Here is an 8285-nt window from a genome sequence, read left to right on the forward strand (position 1 = left end):
CTTCTGTGAAATCAAGTCTGTCTAATGAAGCAGTGAAAACAAACCAGGTGATCGTTCCCATAAAGAAAGTCATTCTATCAGGAAACTCTCCTTTCAGACCAGTGTCTTTAAAGTGCGTCACGTTGATCTTCAGATGCCTTTATGAGGGGAAAGTTACCAACCCTAATAAATGTAATCGCTCGTGCTTCACAGTGATATTATGGCAGCCGCACAGCAAGCTAAAACACCTGTCCTGTAAGGAAACGGCAGGAGACCCAACATCGTTCCTTGTGGGACACCTTCCTCTGCATCCAATAGGTTTAATTTTTGATTTAAAAAAAGAAAAAAAAAAAAAGACTAATCCTGTATATTGCATGAGCTATGGATATGTGGTAGAACTTAAACAACAAATAGTTTGTGCTTCTACACTCCAAAGGTAACCGAGGGAACCTATTTACACCAATTAATCACATGTTTGCAAAAGTGAACATCACATGCAGTGATTTAATGAAACCTTTAAAGTGTAAACATCACTTGGATGAGCTGACTTGATGTAACAGCATCAATTCATTAGTGCATTTAATTTAAACTCAGATTAGTTGTTTCTGTTTACAAGATTGAAATATTGCGTGTATACGTTCATAACCTCTGTTCAAAATGTCATAAAAATAAAGGTACTCTAATAAAATTTCCTTTTGAATGAATTAACTTCTTAAAGCCAAAAACTACTAAAGAAAGTCTAATAGGACCAATTTAATGTACTGAGTGTTCATCAGTTTACACGTACAGTTCCCTTTAAATGATGTCACTTTATGAGCAATCAGCCTCAACATCGGTGCTCATGCTGCCAGTCATGAATCAAGCTGATATAAAAGATACCTGTGATGGCAAAGGGAACGTTAACTCCCACAATTCAGTGTCGTTTGTTGGTTGAACATAATTTCATTAGAAGTTGTCATAACTCAAAAGCATCATGCATGAGGCCAAACGTTGTGTTTTTGAATGCATGCAGTGCTTCGTAGAACGTCTCTGCCTCTACTTGACTCGCTGTGAATGCTGTCAGCCCGTTCAGTGGCTGTGATCACCTGTGATCACCTGTGATCACCTGTGATCAGTCCCAAACAGAGACCCACTTCTCCTTCTAGTGGGCTCAGCAGGTGCATTATTGCCCCATTTACTACCAGTCCAGAACCACCTCATGTAACACTGGCTAGAAGGCTTAAAACCTTATTTTTCACTTAAACCTAGTTTTGAATTTTTGCTGTCGCTCTGTGTTTATTTGCCTTTTTAGCCAGTGTTTGGTTGAGTTTGGACACCACAGCTACTGGTTAGGATTAGAGGAAGATGTGGGATAAATACGTCCCATTACACATCTTCATCCTGTCTACTGGGGGTTCTACATTCACTGACTCACATGACACCAAGAGGTCAACCTGATCTTTAGGGTTACTTTCCTTTTACCAGTGATCAGAATGGATGATATTAGAGCTACTAGAAAATGGAGGAGGTCCCTACTGGCCCCTAGACAGGAACGATGAACACAACCGCTGATAACATCAGAATCGCACCTCAAGGCCTCTGAGGCTACGTTCACACTGCAGGACTTGATGCTCAATGAGGATTTCTTTGTGACTTCCTTCACGTTTCCAGTTCAATGCGACTTGTATGTGATCTGCTGTGTGAACTTCATACGACCCAAAAGTGTCCCGCATGCGCAGAAGAGGACACGACGACGTCACACGCAGCGAGCGTGCTCAGTGTTTATGGAAGTAAACATGGATGGTAACGGTCAGCAGTATCTGCCACTCCCCCGCCGCCACCGATGGAGGAAACAGAAGTGTGAGCGCTAACTAAACTAGCATCAGCAGCCAAGTACTGCCTGTGTGTTCTGGACACTTCCACCCCGTCAGAGCGCTGCCCCGGGGTGGAAGTGTCCAGAACACCCGCCAACCGCGCAGAATATTCAGATATTCATTGTTAATTGGGCCCAAACACTCAGAGACCATAAAGTGCTGTTGGGACCAGCCCTAGTTTGTGGTGGATCAGTGACGTGGAGGTCGGATCAGTGCGACCGGGCCGTTCAGACAGACGTGGCATGGCTAAAGATCAGATACCTATCAGATTTAGGACCACATAGCCAAGAAAAAATCGGATCTGTGTTGTTGACAGTGTCATAAAAAAGATCATATGCAGGTCACATACGGGCAGAAAACTGGATGTGGGTCACTTGAGCCCGCTGTCTGGCCTCAGATCTTCAGAAACCTCCTCGTAACTGCTCTGCTATTGAGGCTTTTGGTGGCTCTGAACTAAACATCCTGTTCCAGTCGTTGTAGAATCTGATTTCACTCGCTGTGATCCTGCTCTAGTTTGCTTTGTCAGTATGTTATATTTTCTAGACATGTACGTTCTGATCCTGTTTTCTGTCGAGTTGCTCGCTGTCTTATAACAAGCACAGCATGTGTTGCGATCGGTGGACAACCTGCTCCACTGCCCCAGAACTCGCCGCCCCAGAACTTACTGTACAGAACAATGACAAAGTCTAAATCCTGACTGCTGCAACCAGAGGACACTGAAGGGCCGGACTGTACTGAACCGGGATTCAGTCACTCGCGGCAGGTCACCGCTGGCGCCGTACCTTTACAGGATGACGCCACTCCAGCAGAGGGGAAGTCTGCCAGCAGAATTTTAATCACGTCGTCGCCGTTGTTAATTATCAGTCATATTCACAATTAATCACTGGTGGAAGTGTGACTGTGTTTATTTGTGCTGCCTTCTGATGCAACACTGAGCAGCAGAAATGGTTCGAAGGTCTATTAAAGAAAATATCCTTCATTTCATTCTCGCTCTTCATATCAGTTAATTCGAAACAGGAGTCTCTGATTGGCTGGTTGAGGTTAAGGTCACCCACAACAGGCGGCTCTGAGGATCCATAAGTTGACCATAAATACCTAATCTTCTCCAGAGCTTCACTAATTGCAGAGGTGGGGCAGTAAACACCCATAACAGCATTCCCCCGAGCACAAGCGTCCCCAGAAACCTATTCAGATTTCTGAGTCGCTGACATTCAGCCTGTTCTCTCCCTCTGGTTCTACTGAAACACTGACGGTGTCATGTCTTCATCTGGAGCGCTGGTGCTGAGCCAGGTTTCTGTGCAGTTTCACTCCATATCACAAAAACTAATTAAACTTAATATGCAAATATCTTAAAGCTCAGGCTGCAGCATACCTGCATCATACGTGCAGCTCAAGTCCATGAGATGTTTCATAACTTACAGCAAACACGTCAGACCAGGAACCAGGAAGTATGTGTCAACCAGAACCACCAGCATACGGACTACAGGAAAAAAACAAAACAAAGCTCAATTGCATAATGCGACAAATTATGCAATTTAGCGTCTGTGAGCGTGCCAGGACCGTTTCAGTCATTCACCACGGACGTTGTGGATAGGTCTACGCAGTCAACATGCAAATCCCAGCTACGTTCCTGTAGTTGTATGTCTCCAGGGGACAGCTGATGGCGTAGTAATAACACGGCACTTAAGAATGAAAGGCGGTGTTGAGTGCAGACATGTTCTCTTGTGTTTTTTCTCTCTCTCTCTTTGCGAGTGCTGCAGCCTCATTTGATCTGCTGAGCAGGGTAACAGATGGTGCACAGGCTGGACAACCTCAAAGTCCAGTGGGGCAGCAGGAAAGAGCCCATGGTTCAGGCTGGAGAGAGGCAGGGAAGGAGGTGATGAAGGATTTATCTAAGGCCAAGAGAAATAAGGCTTCAGTCTGCAGAGGAGACACGTAACAAGGTGACAACTGATTACAGCGAGCAGAGCGAGCAGAGGGACCACTGATGAACCATCTGTGATGTCACCTAGAGGTTTTCTGTGAAGCTTTTCTCTGAAGCTCAGTGGGGCGGCTTCAGTAGCTGTCACCATCTTGGTAGCGCCTGACTCATCCTAAGGTCAGTTCTGTAGTTTATGTATCTGCAAGTCGGTCCACTACAGTCCGTGTGACATATAATAAATCCAGTCATCACTCCAAGACTATGAGAATCTGTCTGCTGATGTCCACCTGCAGCGCAACGATGCTACAAGCGCAGGAGTGTGCATGCTGGGAATACATGCACATAAATAGTTATGACCTGCTGTGAATGTATGCAGCGGAGTCCAACAGGGAGACTAGGACAGTAGCAGGAGATGCATCAGGCTGTAAACTTGGTCACTTCTGCTGTAGAGTTTGTCTTTTTAACGGGGAGTTACTCGCTTTTGGAGGCAGCCTCAAGTGGACACTGAAGGAACTGCAGTTATTTTGTAACTCCATATTGGCTTCATGGTTGCTGCTTGAGAGGAACATCCATCCATCATCTCTACACCTTCATCCTCACTGGGGGGACGGAGTCTATCCCAGCTGACTCAGGGTGAAGGCAGGTTCACCTGGACAGGTAACCAGTCTATCACAGGGCTACACTTAGAGACAGACAACCAAGCACACTCACATTCACACCTACGGACAATTTACAATCACCAATTAACCTCAGCATGTTTCTGGACTGTGGGAGGAAGCCGGAGAACCCGGAGAGAACCCACGCTGCACGGGGAGAACATGGAGACTCCACGCAGGAAGATCCCGGGTGTCCTCACCGGGACGCCAACCGGTGACCTTCTAGCTGCGAGGCGCTAACGGTGCTAACCACTGAGCCACCTGCAACCCTGAGAGGAACATATAAGAAATGATGTATTTCTGTAAACTAAGCTAACATATCACACTAAATCCAGCGAGGTACATTAATGATAATGATTTATGCCATTTTCCTTCCAGTCGTGTAATTTCCACCCTTCAACAGTTCAGCTCTACGTCTGAGCAGCTCCTTTACTCGCCAAGCCGTTTGATTTGAACCATGACGTACAGGTAATCAGTAACTGACTACATAACTAATGCATCAGCTGTTCTCTGAGTGCAGCAGAACACAGAAAGGTACAGAAGTGACTTTTCTTCAAAAATTAAAAACAATTTCAAGATGTTTGAGTAACTTTGGACTTTTCTAGTTCAAATATAAAAACTGTTTAAATGTACCCCTACCGTCTCTCCCACAATGCCCTGTTGTTGTTGTTCTGGTCACATGTTTGTGTCGTTTCCAGCCAGAAGAAAACCTGTTGGGCAAATGAAACCAGAATAATTTGGCAGGGCTGTGAATAATTTGGGGTTTAAGTGTTCATCTCAAAGACAAGCATTGTCACTTTTTTTAACTCCCCCACATTTGTCTGACAGCTTTACTTACTTTTCACATTATAAATTTTCGTAGCCTTCCTTTCTGGTGAAAACCACATTTCTCCAAATGTGCTGATCTGGAATGTTTGTGATAAACTGAAGGATTAAGTGTGCCTTTCGTGGGTTGAGAAAAAAAAAATCTCCTTCCTATTAAGTTGAATAAACTCTTTAATGACCCCCCTGGTTTATTTGGAAAATGCACAAAAGTCAGAGAGCTGGGAATCGGCTGTTTTTCTCAACTCGTGAAAAGCAGCCTTTGATGCAAACATGATGATCCAGTGGAATATGATGCGTTGCTATAAAATGAACAGCGGTGTATGAAGTGGGTCAAATTTGCAGCAAAATGCAACAAACGCAGCAAAAAAAATCATCCAAAGCTGTCAAATATCATAATGAAACACTGACAGGACATTTGTCTGCAGTTCACTGCTGAACGCAGGATCTGAATTATTATAATTATTATAATTATTATAACAGTGAAGTGTTTTAATAGTGTGGTATCGGTACTTTTATGTAAGGATCTAAATGCTCTGTCTGCCGTGTTGATCAGGGTTAATCAGGGTGACGGAGGCCTATGGCTTTAAGGCTGCTTAAATTATCCTTATTGTATCGGCCTCTGAACCAGACCACCCACAGAGAACGAGGGGATCCACGCTAATATTGATCACCGACATCGACTCCGGTGTCTTCACGTTCGCCACAGAGGCAGCTGCTCCAGCCTTGTTAGCCGCTCGTCGATGTTTAAAGGAGCAGTAGCCGGGAACACGGTGTGCTTGAGAACTGAATTTACCCAAGTCTGCAGAGTGCATAAAGAACCGGGGGAGAAAATGAGCGAGAAAGAAGAACCCATTGCAAGAAAAGGGATAACGAGCAGGCATAGAGTCAACAGAGGGAGGACAAAAAGAGAAAAAAAAAAAACCAGCAGCGAGGCCATGAGTGGGAGCGAAGGGAGAGGAAAGGGAGGAAGAAAGAAAGTGAAGTGAAAAACAGAGAGAGGAGGTATAAGGTGAATGGAGGGAGCTGTCATGCGGCGCTGGAAGAAAGCCGTACAGCAGCCTTGATGTTCGCATCTCTGATCGCCTACTCGCTCTGACAGCCGGCTGCAGCGGCAGCAGGGTTCACACCGGGTCAGTCGCACACAAACACACAGAAGATTCTGGACTCTGACGATACTTTCGGCAGAAGAGAGGAAAGGGGACGGCAAACCAAAGTATTCAAACCACGTGTTGAGCCAGAGATTGGCAGCGGATGAATTCCACACTCCTCATTAGTTAGGACGCTGGAAAACAACGGAGCGGCTTTAAAAGTGCTCAGACTTTGTAAGACGAGGACGTTGTTGCATCTGTTTGTCAGAGGAAGTGCAGCAGCAGACACAGATCAAGGGAAAGGCAGCGTCACGTGTACGCTTCTTTGTTGTTATCATTACTGGCATGACCAACTTCTTGGAAAGAGGGTTCGCTGTGGGCGGGTTGGTCATCAGCGGGTTTGGGTTTGTTTTCTGTTTCCTACAAGCGGCCAGTTGATCCTTTTGTCCGTGACCTCATCTCAACCCGAACTGCAATCAAATGAGGAGTTTTTGTGTCGAATCGACCCGATGGCGCATCATTCAGACAACAGTGCTTCTCATTTCACCTGTTGACCTTTTCGGTTTGTACCAACGTGAGACAAATTTACGATTGCTGTGGGATTTATTCCTCCAGCCGCTCCTGAGCAGCGTGAGCAGCGTGAGCAGTGGAAGCGTTGTGAGCAGTAGAAGCAGTGTGAGCAGTGGGAGCAGTGGAAACGTTGTGAGCAGTGTGAGCAGTGGAAGCAGCGTGAGCAGTGTGAGCAGTGTGAGCAGTGGAAGCGTTGTCCTGCTGGACGAGGCCGACGGGGACACCAGAGTCACGACTCAGCGTTCATGTCATGCTATGAAATCGTTCTTTGCAATCCTCCACAAATGTCCAACAATACAACTCTAAATACAAAAGAGATTAAAAAAAGAAGATAAACTGGTCAAATATATACACACATATGAAATAAAATAAAATAAAATAAGGACTGTACAGAACAGGAGCAGTGCCCTGCTGCCGTGTAGACGTGATCTGCAGCGACGTTTAGGTGTTGAAGGAACATCCACATGAATGCTTCGTCCTTTCCTCACTTGTGCAGCTCTGATGCCCGTTGGAGGAGCTTCCAGTGTGGACACGAGGCAGCATGGCCGCTCTCATCCGTCTGCAGCTACACAGCTCCAAATACACAAAGCTCAGAGCCGTCTAACGGTTTTCTATCATCTCTACATTGAGGGTTTTTGTGGCATCAGATGGCCTCACCGCCCCTGACCCAGTCATCTACCGTCAGTGTTTTTTTTATGTTTTTTTTATTTTAGATCCTCGTGCTGCCCATTTTTCTTGCTCAATGCCTTCAAGAACTAAACGGTTCACGTGCTGCCTAATACATTTGCTCTGAGATGATCAGTGCTGTCCACCTGTCAGTGCTTTTAATGCTGTGGCTGATGCATGAACTAAAAAAAAGGACGACTTGGAATCAGAAAGATGTCTAAAGTCCTGCCGGGAGTTTTTTAGCTCCACATAAAAATAGACAAAGTTATGCAAACTGTTGCTTCAAGGGACACTTTTATGCTTCGTACCCACAGATAGAAAAAAACTGTAAATAAATGTTCTTCCCGCGGGCCAAAGATTCAGAGTGACCCTGAAAAACTACTTTTACGATCAAGACGTCAAAACAACTGGAAAAATAATAATAATAAAATAAAAACTAACAATGAATCTGTTGTTTTAATGTTTTCATTCTGACGTTTCTCGTTGCATAACACTGAGAAATTAACTTTAGAGTCTTTGGAGGTTTGTTAAGTATATGCTTAATTACCGTAATGTCTGGACAATTGAGGCACCTGAATATAAGCCCCACCCACTGACTTTAAAAATAAACCAGGTGTGCACATATCCAGGCTGCAGGTGTCTCTAAGCTGCAGGTGTCCACGTTGGAACATGAGATATTTACACAGAAAGATGTTTTAACCTTTAATTAAATGCGTAGCGGTAACAT

This window comes from Stegastes partitus, unplaced genomic scaffold (assembly GCF_000690725.1).
Source record: "Stegastes partitus isolate 25-593 unplaced genomic scaffold, Stegastes_partitus-1.0.2 Scaffold1352, whole genome shotgun sequence".
NCBI lineage: Eukaryota > Metazoa > Chordata > Actinopteri > Pomacentridae > Stegastes > Stegastes partitus.